Raw genomic sequence first — 20,115 nt, 5'->3', positions numbered from 1 at the left:
GTAGGTTGCCCTGGAGCAACAACCAATACAATGGAAGGCAGGAGCTACTGTTTACTGGGTGCATTTCACGTGCATCGTTGAATCATCTCACCAGCTCTTCAGGGGAGCCTCGCTATCATCTCCATTTTACAGATGATGTTCACTGAGGATCAGTGACTTAAGCAAGGCCATACATCCCATGTGCACCAGGAGTCAGGAAACAGACCCAGGCCATCTGCCTCTCATGCGTGTGCTTAACCACTCTGTTTTTTCTCCTTTTGCAGTTTATTAGTCAATCAGTCAGCATGTGCTTACTCCCTGTCAACACCATGGTAGGCAGTGGGGATTAAGTCTTTTCCTTTTGTAGCATCTTGGGGGTTTTCCTAGACTGTCAGATGCTAGCGGAAAAGGAACCGTCAAGCTGGGTGGATCTAGCGTAGGCCAGGACTCATTAGCGCAAAGCATGAAGCAACAGAAACAACAGAAACCCTTAATGCATAGCTGGGTTTGGTTCAGACGGAGGAAGAGAAAGATTTTATTTTGCCCAAAATATTCTATGTGCCAAAGACACTCACGTTACTCCACACCCCACAACCCCACATACATGAACACTAACATTTAGGTACACTTACCTCTAAACATAGCTCTCATCATTTGCTGTTTTCCATGGAAAAGTCAAATATTATATAGAGTTAGAAAATAGAATCCTTCAGTTTCCCATATTTTATATGGTAAAACAATTGTTTGCCTTTATCTTTATTGGTCTGATCTTATTAGACAAAGTTAAGAAAAGAATTGCAGAGGGGCTGGCCCAGTGGCATAGTAGTTATGTCTGCGCACTCCACTTCAGAGGCCAGGCATTCACAGATTCTGGTCCCTGGCACAGACCTACACACCGCTCATAAGGCCACACTGTGGTGCCATCCCACGTACAAACTAGAGGAAGATTGGCCCAGATGTTAGCTCAGCAACAATCTTTCTTACCAAAAAATAATAAAGTGACATCATAAGCTGTTTGAAAAAAACTGTTTAAAAAAAAACAAGAAAGAAAAGACTTGCAGAAAAGAAGCTTGAACATAGAGCAAAAAGTTTCCTAACTCTGCTCCAATGAGAGATGAGGCTGCCATGGGCTCTCTAGAGGCCACCACATTCCTCCCCACTGCTTAACTCTGCCTTAAGCCTGGCGCCTTCTGCTTCTGGGGCCAGCAAAGCTCTTCTGTCAATTATCAATCTCCAGGTTGTGATAAACAGCATCTTATGTACAACACAGCAACTGCTGGAGGACTGCCTGTTCCTCCTCAGGATTTCAGAGCCCGCTGGACCCCATGCCTTGTTAGGGCGAGGTGTGGAACAGGGGTCTGCATAGTGTAGGAGCAGAGGGCGCAGTCACACTTGGGATGGAGCCCCGGTCACAATTGTGCAGTTCAGAGCGTATTCTTTCCCTCTCTGATCCTTTTAGTTTCCTCTTGTGTAAAATGAGGACAATAATACCTACTTCAGGGCATTGTTGGGAGGATTAAATGAGATAATGTACAGAAAGTACCTCTGACATGACAAGTAGTATGTGACTTCTAAATACCTATATAATTTTCATCTATCTCAGGGATGATCACTTCTTCTTGGAAATTCCCCCAGGAAATGTCTAATTCAGCTACAAGTGGAAGAAAACCCCCAAATAGCAGCAACTTCATAAACTTATAGAAGCTTAAGTTAAGAAATAAGCTTAAGAACATTTTTTCTATCTAATGTAAAGAAATTTGTGTAGGCCGGCCAGGGTTGGTGTGATGGCTTCACACATCAAGTTGGTGGCTGCTCTAGGGAACCTTTCTGGAAGTTTCTACCATACTTCCACTGACATCTCATTGGCCAGAACTTAATCACATGGCCACTTAGCCACAGGTAAGGCTGGGGAAGTTGTGTTTTGGGGTGAGCTAAAAGTCAAGCTTCTGTTAATAAGAAGAGGGAAAGAGTGTACACTTGCTAAGCAACCAGATTTTTTATCTTAGTCCAATGCCAAGGTCAATGGGAAAGTGATGAGAAATTAATGTTTGAAAACACCAGAATCTTTTGATACTAAAATGCTATTTTAGATTTGAAATTAAACTAAGACTCGTGTTATTTCAAACAGCTAAAGTCAAATTTAGTATTTGAATGATAGGACGCAAGAAAAATTGGAAACTTTTAAGACATTCAGAGATTATATACTCACAGTATGTTTGCTTTTCTGTATGTGTCATTACTTCAATAAAAAGCTTCTATAAAACTTAAACCAAAAAAATTCTTCTGTGAAAAGAAAACTCTCTAAATAACAGACAATAATTAGGAAAAGGCATTGTTAGATCTTGTCAGATCTTAGTTAGGGTGACTAAGTTATGAATGAACGATGACAATCAATATTGTGAGTAAAGTAACTTTTTTGCATCTAAAACTCATACTGTTTCCATTTTCCCAGGGGTAGACTTATTTTTCTGTCCTTTCGGATCACCTCTGCCATATGCATAACAAATCATTTCGTTTGTGGTCAGAAAATGAATAATTCGAAATTGATATTATTTCATTTTGCAGAGGAATGTAAATAGCCAGCAACTTTTATAATGCATATTACAATAATGCATATAGTAGTAGTAATAATGCATATTCTTTTCAGTAATGTTACATTTTTCTATGGGAAATGGTCTCTCCCTCTAGTTCCTTGAACTCCCAGATTTTAGTATTATCCTAGGATATAATTTCAAAAGATTTTCTATTTTTAGTAATATCATCTGTTTTCCTTCAAAGGGAATTTTCTGTTTTAGAGAAGAAAGATCAGCTGTGGACAGTGGGATGATATGTAAACAGTTATATCAGATAAGCTTCATGCACGTTATAAGTTTTATTTTGTTTCATGAACAATTTCTGTGAAGGAAGCAGGCCCTGAAATACGATCTGGTTATGAATTGTGGTTAGAAGTAGGTTGCAAGGAGACTTCTGATTGGCTCTGCATGATGTCATGACCACAGGCAGGATGCTCATAATACCTAGTTAATACATTGCATCTAACGGGTCTCCTAATTTTTATGTATACATTTCATTTTGTAACTGCAATAAAACACTCCACGCAATGCATTTCTGGGTAATTACTGCACTTTTTGAGCTCCTTGGGATCTGAGGTGTAGTATGTATGAATTAGGAAAGCACTTTGAGTCATAAAGAATTTCTCCTGTTGACAAATCTCTGTTGAGATCAGGGATTTGGGTGAACAAGATGTGGGGTTGGGTCTGAAATCATTTGCGGTTCTGTCAGAGATACACTGGGAAAAGAGGCAAAGGGGACAGTTTTGTGCATGCTCCAAAACTTCCCCTGAGCCTCAAAAGCCCAGAGGAAGGAATGGATATTTCAAAGCATGAAACTTATTTGGGTGTCAACTTCATCCCTTTGCGGACAGAGATCAAATGATCGTGATCTTGAAGTGAGGCAAATAGGGTCTTCTGTGGACTCTCCGAGCTCATCTTCTCCCAGCCAGTTCAAAATGGCTGAATTCTGAGGGAAAGTGAGTTGAAATTCCTTTAGCATTCTCTAAGCCTTTCCAACCCAACCCAGAGAAAGTCAAACTCTGCATTACTATTTTTTTTCTGAGAAATAAAATGCTCTTTTCTGTTAACTTCTTGAACTCTCCAAGACAATCTCCTAAATTCTTGACGTCTCCACTCTCATGACGACTCCCCCACCACCGCCCCCCATTCCTTTCCTTTCACTTATTTATTTAACCTATCTATGTGTTAAGTTGTTCAGGAAGAAGCATTTAACATCTAAAGCCCGTTTCACTTCTTTCTTGTTCTTCAAAAAATCTTGAAATATCATTTGTTTTTTCTGCATTAGAAAGAGGAAATGGTGTTTTATCAAAGGTAAATAGACTTGAACGCTGATGGGTTGGAGTTCTGTTCACCACTCAAAGCCCGTGAAGTTTGATTAGGTACTAAACTTGGCACAGAGAATCCTTCATTCATCCCGTTAGCCAAGTCACGCCACTGGTCTCAACTTTGGGAAAGTTAATTACCTACATGTTGCTCGTGAAGCCTGTGGGCGGCGGATTTATTTGACCATGGCTTAAGCAAATAATAATCAACTCTTCGTCAAATTCAGTCAAAAGTAACTCAGACTTAAAACCGACCAACTGCCATTTTCAAACTGGATTTGAAGGAGAATGTGTTCAATATCTGTGAGATGAAATCATATGGTTAGAAAAGAATGAGAACATACTTTATATTAGATGCATATATTTGTATGAATTTTGTTATTAAGTTGCTGAACTCTACCTGTTTTGGGAAATCAACTGAGAGAAGAATTCAAATAGAATTCACCTATATCCATAGCTTTACCAACTAATAATATTTCAATGTGTAGGTCACCATAACAGAGTTTCTGTAAACAATACATAGTCTCCAAATTATGATCACTTAACTTACAAAGGCACCAATGTACTGATTTCTGGCTACACGCTACATTCACAAATTGTTTGAAACTCCCTAGCGCTTTTCTTCACACCTGAAAGCAGAAAAGCAACTATGCTGTCCTGGGTCAATCCTGCCACCTGGTGGCTGCGGCCAGGAACTGTCTTTTACATTAGCTCCCGTTCTGGCTCCTTTTTATGACCCTTCCCTCCGACCAGGTGTATCGTACTCATGTTCTCATGCTACTTTTCTCTGCCTTCATAGCTCAAGTAATTCCAACTCCACAGCATCTTTTCTCTTTGACACATGCACACTTAACTTCTTTTTTCCTCACTCCGTTTCTTCATCCCTGCTGCCTTCCAGTGTTTGCCCATGATCACATCATCCCCTTCCTTTTTCTATCACTCTATTTTTGAGTCAAACAGTGACTCTTATAGCTTATATTGTGAGAATAGTTTATTAACTTATTCACCAATGTTTAGTATAGCAATGAACAAGAAAAAAATAGTAGAAAGACACAGTATTTTTCCTCATGGAGCTTATATTCTGGTGAAGGAAATAAACAAAAATTATATAAATATAATGTAATATATTATATTTATATATATCATAAATATATAAATATATATAATATAATATATATAATTATAATATATATTATAAATATATAAATATATATTATACATATATATATATGTAGATAAATACCCTGAAAAAAATAAGGCAGAGTAAAGGGATGGGAAATGATGAGACGCCACAGTGAAATACCATTTCACACCCATCAGGTTGCCAAAAGTGTCTGACAATGATAAGTGTCAACTCTGATGTGGAGCAGCAATTCGCATCCACTGCCACTGCCAGTGGGAGAGTGAATTGGTGCAACCACTTTAGTAAACAGATTGGAATTATTTATCAAAGTTAATCATGCACATGGTCTATGATGCTGCTATTCCAATCCTACAGAAACTCTCGCCACGACCAGAACATGTACAAGATATTAATATGACGACTCTTCATAATAACAAAGATCTGGGAAAATCCGAATGCTCACCTGTAGCAGAATGAATAAATAAAGCATGGTATTGTCTTATGATAGAATAGGACATGTAGTGAAAAATGAATAAACCACAGCTGCACACATCAATGCACATCAATGTATCCACAAAGATAGTATATTGAATGAAAAAACAAATATAGAATGATTTTATTTATATGAAGTTCAAAGACAAGCAAAACTAGACAATGAAATGTTCAAGAATATACACAGCTATGATAAAGGAAAAAACCGTAAAGAAAATCAAGGTCGTTATTAACGTGAAATTCAGCAGTACAACAAACTCTGAGGAGGAAAGAGGGGAGAAGATGGGTTAGAGACCCCCCAGGGATTCCAACGGGTAGTGGTGTTTCATCCGTCAGCTGCAGGTGGAATGCACTGGATTCATTCCACTTTCATTTATCATTATTATTTAAAAAGTGTATATGCATTATGAATACACTCTTTCATATGAGTATGATACATTTCATAGAAAAATGTTTCTTAAAAAGTGACAAAAAAGTGCTGTTTAGCTAGGGATACAGGGAAAGGCCTCTTGAGGAGGTGACATGGAGCAGAGACCTGAGTGATGTGGAGAGACACATCTGATGAAGATCTGAGGAGAGACGTTCCCAGGGAACAGGGAAGAGCAAATGTAAAGCCCCTGAGGCAGATGAGCTTGGTGGCTTCCAGAGCCAGGGAGGGGTCTGTAAGCAGAGGGAGAGAGAAGGAGATGGCATCGAGGCAAAAGGAAGGGGACACATCACGTGAAATCTCAGAGGTTAGAGATCAAGTGACATATCTGCCCAAAGAAAAGGTAAGTAATATCAGCAAGAGAAATTAGCAACATGAGGAAACTCCCACATAATATTCACAAAAATTCCATATGCTATGCCTTAGCATTAAAGATAAAATATATGTATATATGCAAATATATAAGTATGTAGTATGCACATATGTTCGTATGCATATGGAGCAACAGCAATACTGCCACACCAGCAAACAATAACAGGCGAAAGCTTACAATAAAAGGAAATAGTCCTCTACCCTTTCCCCATTCCACCCCACCGTTTAACTCCTCAAAAATAGTAACTTTGAATATTTCTGTTTTTAGTTCTCTTTTTACCTCTCCATTGAAGACTTTTCCTTGGTGAATCGACTCTGGATATTCTCCACGGACTGAGACTTTGCCACGGAAGACGCAAATTTAGCTCATGTGTATACCACTCATCCTCTCTTTCACTCAGTCTTTGAAAGTTATATCACTATACTTAGTTGCATTGCGATTTTAAACAACATACTTGAATTTCTATTTCTTGTTCCAGCAACTTTAGACATTATCTCTCAAATCCCTGAGTTCTATTGGAATATTTTGTTAATCATAGTTAAGTCTTGATTTGGCTATGGCTCGACTCTCAAGCTAGAAGCATCGCATTCAGTGATATAACTATGTAAACATTGCTTCCTGAAAAACAAGAAAGAATATCTGAAATGTATTTCCTTCTCTGGGAGTTTAGTGTCCTGACTCTTTTGCTACTCAAAAGAGAATGGTCTTAGCATCAAAGGTAAAAGAATTTTGTTGTTTTTGTTATTATTATTGTCATCAATTGTGCAATATGATGACACGTTTGAAGTTCCACATACCTACTGTCTGATTTGATTTAGTTTTGCTGTTCTCCTCGCTGCTGCTGCCGCTGTTGTTTGTTCCTTTGTTATTTGAATTTTGAGTTACTTTTATTTTGGGTGGTGGCCTTAAAAAGCATCTTTCCCATGATTCAGTGCTAGACATTGTGTTTAAATTTATGTATTAGACCTGAGAGACCTCTGTAACCAAATTATTTCACCACTGGAAAAGAATATTTGTCATGAATCATAGTATAAAATAATGTTTTTATAATACTTAAAATAAAATATGAGAACAATGTGTCACCCAAAAAATGGCTCTCCCATCCAGGCCTCAAATTTGTTATATGAAGTGTGTAGATTAAGCAATGTCTTAGGTTTCCTTTCAGCTCATCAAAATGTAAGCAATATGGCTAATGTATGTTTAACTCTCCATTGTATCATAATTATCTTAATTTCCTACTCTTTTTTCTATCTATTATAAGGAATCTATCCCATTCTTTTGCTTACTGACTTTCTTCTTGGAGCCTAATGACTTGATTTGAACCAAATACTTTTTGGGCCTTCTGCATAGCTAATATCCTGGGATTCATTTCCATTGAACTCCTTAGCTAAAATGGACGCATTTGTGATAAACTTTCTGAATGTTCCCTAAATGTTTTAAAACATTTCTGCCCTTTGGATTGAGGTGATAGTTTGGCTAGATGCAAAATTCTTGGTTAAAAACTAATTTGTCTCTGAACTTTGAAAATATTGTTCCATAGTCTTCTCACATCCATAGTCAGTGACAAAAGTTAAGCACTGTCGACGAAAATAATCCATAACCAATCTATAAATGAAAATTTGGGTGAGTTTATTCTGAGCTAAAATCTGAGGACCATGGCCTGGGGCCTTCTTCCCGAAGGAAGAAAGGGCACCAAAGAAGTGAGGTATACTTCACTTGTTATATACCCCCATACAGGACGTTTCACATATGATTGAAATGTCCCTCCCACAATAGTCACAAGATTGCCCTGTCGGCACAGCACTTGATGGACACAGCAGATAGTGGGTCTGCTATCTTGGTGGGTGTAGCAGGAGGCAAGCCTATTGTCTCGAGCTGGCTGGTCACAGATGAGCACAGCAATCAGTGCCTAGCCTAAGGAAAGATGCTTAATCCTTAAGGGAATGCCAACGTTGGGAGGGGGAGGGAAGTTGCACCTTTATCTCAAGGGCCTTTGTTCTTGCCATAGGGAATGCCTAAAGCAGATATACAATGCGTGCTCAACAGCCAAGGTCAGGCCCTTTTGGAAAGACAAGGTCAGACCGAATTAGGTTTACACCAAATGGCTTCTTCATATTCTCCAATATATGCTATCGCTTGCCATTTTTATTTGCCAACGCAATCAAATTCAGGTTCTTTGTAGGTGACCTAGTATTTTCTTCTCTGTATATGTAAGCTTTTAGATCTTTCATTTGTCCCTAATGGTCCGAAACTTCACAACAATGTTTGTGAGCGTGAGTCTTCTTTCACTGGGTGAGTCTGTGTTGAAGACTCATCTCTCTCTTTAGGTCTGAATAATTTTTTTGATAATTTTCCTCCACCTAGCTTCCTATGATTTCTGTTCTCTCTTTCTCAAATCCCTACTTGTGTGATACTAAATCTACTTGATTGAAATTCTATCTCTTTTTTGTCTCTTTCTCTCATGTTTTCTGTGTTAAAATCCCTCGGCTACTAATGGCCTCTTTTCTGTTCTCTTTGTTGTAGTATTTGGTTAGTTGATTACTTTACTGTCGTTTTATGAAATATTGGGAAAAAGAAGAAATAAACATACTCGTTATGTCTTCTTGAGATTGAAGTTAAGATATTACAAAACATATTTTGTATTAAATAATCGTACAGTTAGTCAAGCTGAAAAGGGCCTAGGTATTGCCTAACCCACATTTTTTCAGAGAGGAAAATTAAGACCTGGATGGAAAGACACTTTTTTGGGGGGGCAGTGAGGAAGGTTGGTCCCAAGCCAACATCTCTGACCGATCCTTCCTCAAGCAAATTGAGGAAGACTGGCCCTGAGCTCACATCTGTGCCAATCTTCCTCTATTTTGTATGTGGGATGTTGCCACAGCGTGGCTTGATGAGCGGTGTGTAGACCTGCTCCTGACAGCTGAACCTGTGAACACTGGGCCCCCAAAGCAGAGTGCACTGAACTTAATCACTCGGCCACTGGGCCGGCCCCCTGAAAAGACACTTTTTGGGTTGACACATTGTTTTAATGTTGTGTTTCATTTCAAATATTCTAAAAGTATTATTTTCTACTATGGTTCATGGCAAATAATCCTTTCCAGCTGTGAAATAACTTGGATAAAGAGGTCTGTCAGCTCTAACGTGTGAACTTATATACCATTTCTAACACTCCCTTGTGGGGCAAATGCTTTCTAAGGTCACCCCTAAATTAACTTATTCATGAACCTTTGAAATATAACCTGTTTTTTAAAATTGAGATGACCTGAGGAGGAGATTATCAATTTGGAAGTAGATAGTGTGGTTAAAAAAACAGACCAAACAGTGCAGTTGTTCTTTGAAGGTAGAAATATAAAATTCAGCCCTATTAAAAAGCAGGTCTTACATGATGCCAACTTTACATCCATAGTTTAGAGCTTCCTTCTTTGTGAGACGAGACTGCATCCTTTATTCTCAGTGTGTTAGGTAGTGGATTACAACAGCCTGGCTGCTGGTATGGGCTTTTCTTGATACCCAGCTTCTTGTCTATCAAGACACAGACACACACACACGCCCAATTAAGGGAAGCTTCCCAGAGTGCCAATCAATAAGAGCAGATAAAACATCACTGAAAATGTCAGGAGATGGAGAAAATTGTGTTTACCCAGACTCTCACGCAGAAAACTGCATATGGACAAAAGGAAAGCCCTTGCAAGGAATAGGGTGGTATATTGACCCCCCAGGGCCACACCACAGCATCTAGTGCATTCCAAAGAGACAGAATCCTGTTAACTGCAGGGCTTTTGTCTTCCTGGGTGGGTGTTCTTATTACCTTGAATTCATTCTATTGGTGGAGGAGGGATCCTTTGCCTTATTGACACCCGATACTGGACAGATGAGATTGACAGCATTTTATTAGTCATATATAGTCATACATATATATATATATATATATATATATAATATATCCCACAACCTGGATAAAGAGGACACCATATGCCATACAGGGCCACATGGTTGCACTCGGGAGCAGAAGAAAGCAGCAGGGGCTGGGGGCACAGGCTTTGTAGTAACAAGAGATTGGGGTGCCCTCGGTCCCTGCAGGAAGATGTGATGGCTTGTTTGGATAATCTGACAGCTGGCAGGGAAGGGAGCCCCGTTAGTAGTGGAGGGGTTGGAAGGCAGGTAGTGCAGCTAATTGGGTGACGAGCTGGTGGCCCTTTCCCATTGAGTGAGAAGCGTATCTGGTGAGAGCAAGGGAACTCGCAGTTCGCCCTCTGGAGACCTGCGAGATTCAAAGATATCAAGGCAGGAATTGAAATTGTAGGTTTTACAATACAGTTGGGTCTACAAGTTGGGGCCAGAGCTTGAGACAATAGAAGAGATTGACCCCACGAGAGTGGTAATTTTCCAACCTCTTCACTCAGTTCTGAGCCTCTCCTTAAAATAAGCATTGGACACGTTGTTACGAACTGAACTGTGTCCCCCGAAACTCATGTGGTCAAGCACTAAACGCTGATGTGACTGTATTTGGAGACAGGGCCTTTCGACAGGTAATGAAGGTTGAATGAGGTCCTAAGGGAGGGGCCCTGATCCCGTAGGGCTGGTGTCGTGCTAAGAGGAAGAGACACCAGAGATCTCTCACTCCCTGCACACACTGTTCGAGGACTCAGCTAGAAGGCAGTTCTCTACAGACCAAGCAGTGGGATCTCACCAGGAAGCAGCCCTGATGGCACCTTGGTCTTGGACTTTCACCCTCCAGAGCCGTGAGAAAATAATTTTCTATTGCCCAAGCTGACAGATATACATATAAAATAAAAATCAATTCAAGGAGTGAAAATTTTAGCCGCTGAGGGGCACTCATGTCTCAGTCCGGCCTATGCACATACTCTTAAGATTTACCCTTGAACTGAGAGACTCTCTCCGCCATTCAAGAGCAAAGAGTGGATTCAAGTTCAAGTTTAGAATGCTGCTTAAAAACGGGAAAATAACAACAACAACACTGAGAATGCCTACTTTCAGGCCCCACTCTCCAGTGTGCTAAAGCAGAGGCTCCCTCTTACTAATACTACAACCCTGGATGATTTGGGCTCCCTCACGCTGCCTCAGTCTCCCCAGTTGTAAAGTAAGAGAGTAGTATTGATAGATAATCCATAAATTCCCTTTCAGCTGGAACATTCCATGGCTCTAAGACAGTAATTGTTTTGCTCCTGTAGGTCTTACATAATTCCATTTGCTAATAGTCAAATTTATAATTGTGAATAATATAGCCATAGCAATTAGCACAAATTTAAGTTCATGGAGGCAGCTTCTCTACGAGGTGCCCCGCTGGCTATAATTTCCATATGCACATTAGCTGCAATTGCTTCTCTCTGTAATACTGATTTTAACAACCTTATTTAGCAGATCAGGCCTTTGAAATGCCAGGAGAGAACTAAATAAAGTCAAGGGTCAAAAGCATGACATGCTTCTGTATAAAATTAAAAGTTAATTACTAGCTGCATCTAGGGGCCAGGACTATTTTAATTTTGGAGTCATTAGCCTGACTATTTAGAATCTATGTTTTAACTACAGCCTTGGAGAGTCGCCTAACTTCCATTTGCTGCAGAGGGAGAGTCGGTCACTCCCAGGCAGAAACTCTATACACCGTGGTTTAGCTGACCTTTCTCCTTAACTGCTTGCTGCTCGTATTGAAATCATGATCACTGACTTGTTTGTTAAAGTCATCATAAAATTTAATGTGTTCTTTTAAATGCCCTTTAGTAAAATGCATTTAGGAGGAAGTATATAGGAATGAGGTTTCCTTCGTCACATTAAAGGGCCTAACATTTGGCAACGCATATTTATTTGGGGCAGTAATTCAGGATAACTTGAGAAAACCCTGTCGTCCAGGTGGCACAGGGGGCAGCAGCAAGGCACCCTGTGAAACTCCTGGAAATAAGGAACTGGAGTCACTCTCTAGGAAGCCATGTTAAAAAAATAACAACAAGCATTTGAATAGGATAAGAAAGGAGGAAAATCACCTAAGAGAAAGGATTGCCTCCTGGGTGAATGTTTCCTGGAGTGTGTTGTGTAGATTGCTAATTCTGTGACTATTGCAGTCGTTTAGCTGGGGAGATTTCTGCAATCAAAGAGATTAGAGAGAGTGCATTCAAAATGATTTTTAAAAATTATGAAATGGTCTTGCCAAGCAGGACTTTTCAGAACCTATGATACACCAAGGATCTCCGAGAGGGAGTGTTGGTATGCCACATTGCCCACACTTAATTTAGCCATGGGTTACTTTTTTGTGAGTTCCTTGCAGAACTAACATTTTTTTAAAAACCAACAAAGAGAACAAAACAAAACTCTTCGTAGTGCTCTATTAACATGACTAAAAAGAAACTTTGTCAATCAAAACGAAGGATATCTCAAAGGGAACATGAGAATCCGTTCCTGCTGTGCTCTGGTAACCACCTGAGTGACCAACTGGTCCCTCCTGCCCTGGTGAGACGGAGATGATAGATCCTGCCTGACCTGAAAGGGGCACAGGCCACCACGACTCCAAGTGCCCACCTTCCCTGTTCATCAGAAAGTTCAGTCTTATCCTGGGTCCCCTCCGTAAGGATTCCTAAGAATCACCACAGAGTTAGTTCTTTAGTCTCACCCTCACCAACTGGGTTCTGGAATCATGGCGCCTTGGTGGTGGCTTAGAGAGACCCCTCTGCTCACTGGTCACACGTGGGCTTGGTGCGATCCCACAGATCACAGAACCCCTTCAACAGACTCCTCTGCACAGAATACTGTAATTGCACTTGTAGTTGACATGGAAGGATCTCTTTAGAAGCTGAATGTCACCTGAGGAAGACCACAAATACCTGAAATAGATTACTCTTTCAGGGGCGGTGCTCATATTGATCAAGCTCACACAGAATGATGAATGAATGTAGACCAATGTATATTAATTCATAGTGAGAAAATTTACTAGTGAGCAACCTGGACACTCACGAGGGTGCTTTTAGCTCCACATCCCCTCCCTGTGGAAAATCTGCATTGGAATCAAAATCAGATTCATTAGGTCGTTGAAGCCCAAGTCATATGAGCTAGATGCTTTCATCTGTAAAAGATTCATGGAGAAGATTGAAAACCACAAATATTTCACCCTAGGGTAAGGAGCAAGGAACTTCCGGACATCAAAAGGTAAATATTTTTCTAGAGAAAGAATAGCATTCTAGGAAGAGGGGACCACATGACCAAAGACAGAGAGCATGAAAATAGTCAGTTGACAAGAGAGAAGCCTCTGTAGGGACTGGGGCAAGGCTGAGAGGGCTCCCATTGTTCTGTCCTGCCTTTCTCAGCCTTGTCCACAGACACCCCATAGAACCTTATTTAGAGGAATACCAGCCTTCTCTGACCCATAATGTGTCATTCTTTGAAGATTGTAGAACTTGCCAAGGTTTGATACCAGATCTTAAAACCCATAAGTCCCAGGCTCTTAGCCCAAGAAAACCTTTTGCTTCTTAGACCCACTACGTGCCCAACCTTATTCTCACTTCTGAGGAAGTGAATAGAAATGCATCATGGGAATTATTGAAGGCAACACAGACTGTGAAAATATCAGTTATGACACACTGTGGAATACCAAGATTCTATCATAGCTCAGAAGGGAGCCCAATCTTAGCTTACACAGGAGTTGACAAAGCACATGTGGTCCTCACAGACTTTTTCCTACTGAGGGATAGTTCTCAAAACTCCTTCACAGTGGGAATACTCACTGCTTTTATTCTGAAACTTCTCCCCAGGAGGCTTGTATCACAACAATTAAGTTCTTTATCTCCATTTTTTTTCACAACCTAATCTAACGTTGTGCAGCCACATGGTCAAAATCCCACCCAACAGCAGAGGCTCTCCAGAGTTCTACAGTCATGAAGATGGACTCACCTGAGCACCCTCAACCCCAGGAAAGACAAACCAGAAAGGACACTGAGTCATGGAGGACTATAAGTAGCACTGTTTGGACAAGTGAAGGAATGAATGAACGAACAGACAGGTAAATGGAAGCATCTTTTCCAGACATGAATTTTCCAAGATCATGGGTGAAACTATCACGGAGATGTCAAAGATCTAACCAGCGTGTTGTAGACATGGACTAGCCAATGGATTTAGCCAATTTCAATTAGTACCTTAAGAAGTTTAAGTTTCCAAAACATGCCCCAAATTGTGTCATACTCATTGTGGCACAATTTTAAAGCCTAGTTAACTCTTGCCCACTGATCAGTGGACTTCTTGTTCAAGCTCCTGGAGGAGGCAGCTCTCTCATAGTACCATGGCGGCAACCGGAGGTTATGGAGTACTCCATCTGTTACCCTTATTGGCTCCAATACCCCAGCTCCAGCAAGGGGAATTGCTTGTAGGGTGTGTGAAGAGCTGTATAATCAAAAATCAATGATTCAAACAGAGTTCTGTTGTTCTACAGCTGAGCTGGTATAATATTACAATGCCAATCCTAATGGAGTTACATAGAATCCATCAAAATATCGGGATGCAGGGGTCAATGAGGACTGCAATGCCTCACTTCCCAGCAATTACCACTTATTACTGGGGCAGTGCTTTCCCTCTGCTGTTCAACTGACTTCAATAAACGATATTAGGCAGCCCTGCAGGGACGGTCAATAGAGCATTGTTTTATTGTCACAGCTTCATAGTCAGATCAATACACAGTCTTCTGAGACATAGGTGAGGACCCCTGAATATGGCACTAATGAAATCATGTGTTTTTATGAGTTTGAAATTATATATTTTATTCGCACTTCATCTTTCATGTCAACAAGGCTGTTAATGGGGTCTGTCCTCTAAAGTTTTGTGATGTTTATACCCAATGGAACAGACATCTGTTCCCTAAAAGAGAAAACAAAATGTTTCATGAAACTTAATTTCTTAGGATTCTTCCTCAGTTGCTCCCACTCACTCTACTTATTTCCCTGTGTTAATTGTGTGGATTTTTCCCCTTTGCTTTTAAAGAAAACATACAAGGAAATATCTGAGGTTTCATAATTTTGTAAGATGGCAGCGGAAGGATGTGATGAAGTGGTAGGAATGGTTCCGCCGTTAATTCTCTTCCCTTCGTTGGGCCTTTGTTTTCTCATAATTACGTTGGGGATTGGATTTGAATAGCAGTTATAAACTGGTGGCTTATGAACTACACAACCCACAAATGTATTGTACATATCCAGAAGTGTTTATTATCATTGTTGTTCCTTTAATACCTTCAGACAGAGCCTGTACTTTCTGTTTCACCACAGTCCCCACCAACCCCTATTGCATCACACAGGGCCTACTTAGTCATTTGCGTTTCGTACACCTCTTCTGTGGTTTATTTGAGTGTTCAATCTCTAGACAAGATGATTACAGTGAACAATTTATAATAATACCATAACTGTCATTTAGTTAGTTCTCGCTTTGAATCAGGCGTAGTACAAACGATTTTGCACATATAACCTTCACCTGCTTTCATACTTGCAACAAGCTTGTGGAGTGATATTACTTTTTGTTAATTTGCAGATGAATGGACAAAGACTCAAAGAGTTGATATGACTGATAGTGTGTGACTCCTCCCTCCACATAGCTAGAAGGTGGTGGAGTCAGAGTTCAAACTCAAGTCCAGAGAACTCCAGGGTCCATATTCCTGGCCATGGGTCATACTTTCTTCAGTTTTGACTTTCTCTATTTTTATATCTGATCCCACAGGATTGGATACAGTGGCCTAGTTACTTTTGGTAGGTTAAATTAAGAGATATCCACCTAACTAAGGAGCAGAAGTCCTGCAGGAGAAAGCCCAATTAATTTGAGGTCCAAAGTCTTGCATTCTGACTTCCTTCTGGTCCTGCCTGTGGCTGGGAAAAATTCTCTTAACCTGTCGTCATCTCCACTTCATCTGAAAACGAGAGCCATACTCCTACCCTCTACGGCTGTTGGGCCGAGTAAATGGAAAAGCACTACGTTCCGTCTCCAACCAACACTGTGGTTAGGGCTGCGAGCCAACTTCAGATTACTTTGAATTTTGATCTTGTTCAACTTTTAGACATTGCTGGTGCTTTCACTATGCTTTTTATTTTTCTTCAGATTTGCCCTGGGATCACCCTCAGGATGACCCAGTCTTCATATCTGCATAACTGGCACCAGTTCAATGAGTGCTACCAAAAATTCATCCTTAGGAGGACACCTAAATTCCAATTGTATTGGGTGAGGCTCCCTGATGCTCAAGGAGGGGTGGAGGGTTAGGTCTTGGCAGCCTCTGGCTGAGCTTCTCTTGGGTCTGAGAAAAAGCTTATCGGGATTGCATCAGCTTCTTTTCTCTTTATCGAGGCACTTACTGCCTGTGAATGAAATAGCCCAGCCTATGAGGCAGGCACCTATTCACAGAAGACCTCACCTGCTCCTTCTGTTTCTGCACAAAGAAGTTTCCTCTCCAGGAAGGCAGTATGAAATTATCAATAAGCACATGGGCGTTCCTGCAGGCAGACCTGGTTTGGAACTAGGGCTTAGCATCCATGGGGTTTGGGCTCTCATTGCAATCTCCCTGTCGCAGGTTCTTCATCTGCGAAATGGGACAATAAATAATACTGTGGTGAGGGCTCAGTGTGCAGAGCTCACCACAATTTCTGACTTAATACAGTTAGTGCTCAATACATGTTAGCTGTTGTGTTACTTACATTATAATAAAATACATTTATTGATAAGGTGAATAATCCATATACTGAAAAATTAAAAAATACATTTTTTTGCTAAGTCCTGAGAAAATACTAATCTTCGCATTCGGTTCTACCTTCAGGTCATGGCATTCTGGGCTCTGCTCCGTCTGCCCCAGAAATGGCCCTCAGAGCTCACAGGGCTTTTTGAAACAGGACCCGCAGGGGTCACCTCTTGGCCCCGAGCAAATCACCCCAAACCCCCAGGGATGTTCCGCTGCTCTGATGTGCTGCAGTCCTCCTTGTGTTGCACCTCCCCTCTATCAGGTGTAGTCGTTAGTACTGTATTAAAACATTATGGACTCTTTGGCAATGTCGTTCGCCTGGTGCCGTTAGCTCCAGGAGAATCCAAACGGCGGACCGCTGGGAGCGCTCTTCATCTCCGCGCCTCCAAGACGGGCTTTCTCAGCCTCGGCACTATCCACACTTTGGACCAGACAGTTCTTTCCTGTGGCGGTGACTGTCCTGTGCATGGTTGTATGCTTAACAACATCCCTGACCTCTGCCTACTAGATCCCAGTAGCATCCCCCGAGTTGTGACCATCAGAAATGTCTCCAGACCTTGCCAAATGTCCCTCAGGGGACCAAAACCAGCCCCGCTGAGAACCACCGAGCTGGCAGAGCTCTGCTCCCAGTGAAGCTCTGTGCTCAGATGAGATGGAATCTTCCCCCAGCTAGCAGCACTTTAGGAAAATTTCTGCCCATTTCTTTAGGTGGAACTTGGTTTTTAGGTGTTTTCTAAAATTTTATTTTATTTTTTAATGAAAGAATTGGGTGTCAAGGGTTTGAGGTTTTGTTTTGAATTCGGAATGCAGAGGGTTTGGTCTGAAACAGATCTTGTTAATTGCAGAGTCAGTAAATAGCCTCTGTACGATATACTGACTATGGATCCTGGAAGGACTCTAGTACACAGCTGGAAATGACAGGACTGCGCCAGCCGCAGAAAGTCCAGGAGCCCGGGAGGCCTGTCTGGAGAGACTCGGAAGTAGGAACCTCAGAAAGAGCCCACATCCCTCACCTCCAGAACCTTCTCTGCCCAAACGAGAACCTGCTGAGGACAGAAAGGAGCAAGATGCAGAACAAGAAACCGCAGCCTCCTCAGCCGGTCCACGCACATCCCACGTCGGACAGCCTCTTCTTCAGCAAAATGAATTTTCTTCCCAGGCAGAGGCGCCCAGGAAGAGGACATGTGTGAAAATCATTCTGCTTTCCCCTGCGGCAAATCGTCTCCTGACTGGAAGAGGTTTACAGATGTAAATGCAAACTCATTATCTAATTCTAGACTGAATAAGAGGCCAGATACACAGATATAAATTACCCCTTTTACCTTCTCTGAGGGTGTTGAGAGGCATACAGATTGCCCTCTTCTGTTCTCATTTTAAATGGGTCAGAGCATCGGTGGAACTAGATAATTCACTGCAATCCACTGAATGTAAGCACCTCATAAATTTCATAATCAGCACTAGCATTTTCCTTTTCATAAGCAGTATGTCTTCAGCAGCGTTAATTACATGACTGGTAATGGTCTCCCATTTTGAATCCCTGCTTTGGATGAAATATGGTCCAGCCCTGAGCAGGCCCCCTAGGCAGGGCCCTTAGCAGCCACACATCAAAGAGTTTCCTGAGGCCAAAGGAGCAAATATAAGAAGAATGGGGGCAGGGCTATGTGTGAAATGTTATTTTGACTTTTAAAACTAAACCAGGAAAGAAGTATACTTATTGAGGGCCTTTAGGACCCTTTTATTGGATTAGATTCAGCACAATCCTTAAGTCTGACCTTACATAGCACTTCCTCTGGTTGACCTTTCTGAGCTCCTCCCCGTACCCTTCCCCCAACCCTCTCCTTGGGCAGTATTCTTTGCTCTTCTTCATGCCCCTCCAGTATCTCCTTGTTTTCCGTCATGAATTAGCATGACGTACCATAACTATTTGCTTACTGTCTGTCTGACTGACATCTGCTTTCCTTCTATGTATGTGACACATCGAAGACACTTAAAACAACTATTCGTTGAATGAATGGCCAGCTAAGGCCAAATTAGAAAGTAAACAGACTTTGTCATGTCAACCCGTCCACCTCTCCGGCAATGAGAAAGTAGACAGAATGAATTTTCTTGTCCAGAAAGACCTGGGTACAAATCCTGACACTAAGGATCGGAGGAGTTCATTTTGATTTCTCTGCTTCAGTTTCCACGCCGGTAAAACAAGGAGGATGCTATTTAACGCCTGAGGTGGTCGTGAGGGCCTGAGAGGAAGGCAGAGGCAAGAATAACCAGGAAAGCAGGGCCAGGACGACTCTTTAGAGGAATATCCTCAGTCAGGGGTGGCAGGCAAAGAGCAGGGCTCCAGAAGCAGCTTCACCACCAACAAGGGACGTGGCCTGAGGAGACTTGCCTCATCTTTATGTCTGTAAAATGGCAATAAGATGACCTCCTTCACAGGGTGATTGTGAAATTTGGGTATGAAAGGGTTTTGGGAAAAAATGCAAGTGGATGTTAGTTGGTATAAGGTTTATTACACCTTAAGTGGTGGAGACGACAGAGACCAGAAAGACTAACGGATTTACTCGAGACCAGTATCCGAACCAGGAACAGAGTCCAGAAGAAGGTGAGGAGAAGGGAGCTAGAAATGGAACCTGAGCTCTCTGCTGTGAGAGAGAAATCAGTACTCACTTCTCTTTCAAGGAGTGTCTCTGCCAACATCCCAGGAGTCTGGGGACTACGTGGCCTTTCTTAGAATAAGGTCCTTCTCATTTGATTAAACCAAAAGGATGTGAATGCCAGCTCTCCCATCCTCTTTCCCAGCCGCTAGCCGTGGGATGGTTCTAACACTTTGCACAGTAGCTGACATGTCCTGATTAAACACAGTTTTTAAGTCAAAAATGAGATTTATTGGCTCACAGAACTCAGAGACAAGGAGTAAAGGTAAGGGTCAGCATAACTGAATCCAGATACTGAACAGGGTCCCTGGTGACCTATCTCTCAGCACTGTTCTGTGAGCTGGCTTCATTCGTGGACATGCCTCCAGTATGAGGGAGCAGGTGTCTGCTAACAGCTCCAGGCTTCCTCCCCCAGAACCAGAGCCGCAGTCTGCAGAAGGCTTTCCCTGAACCAGTGTGGGTCACAT

This window comes from Equus przewalskii, chromosome 3 (assembly GCF_037783145.1).
Source record: "Equus przewalskii isolate Varuska chromosome 3, EquPr2, whole genome shotgun sequence".
NCBI lineage: Eukaryota > Metazoa > Chordata > Mammalia > Perissodactyla > Equidae > Equus > Equus przewalskii.
This window is presented reverse-complemented; position numbering follows the sequence as displayed.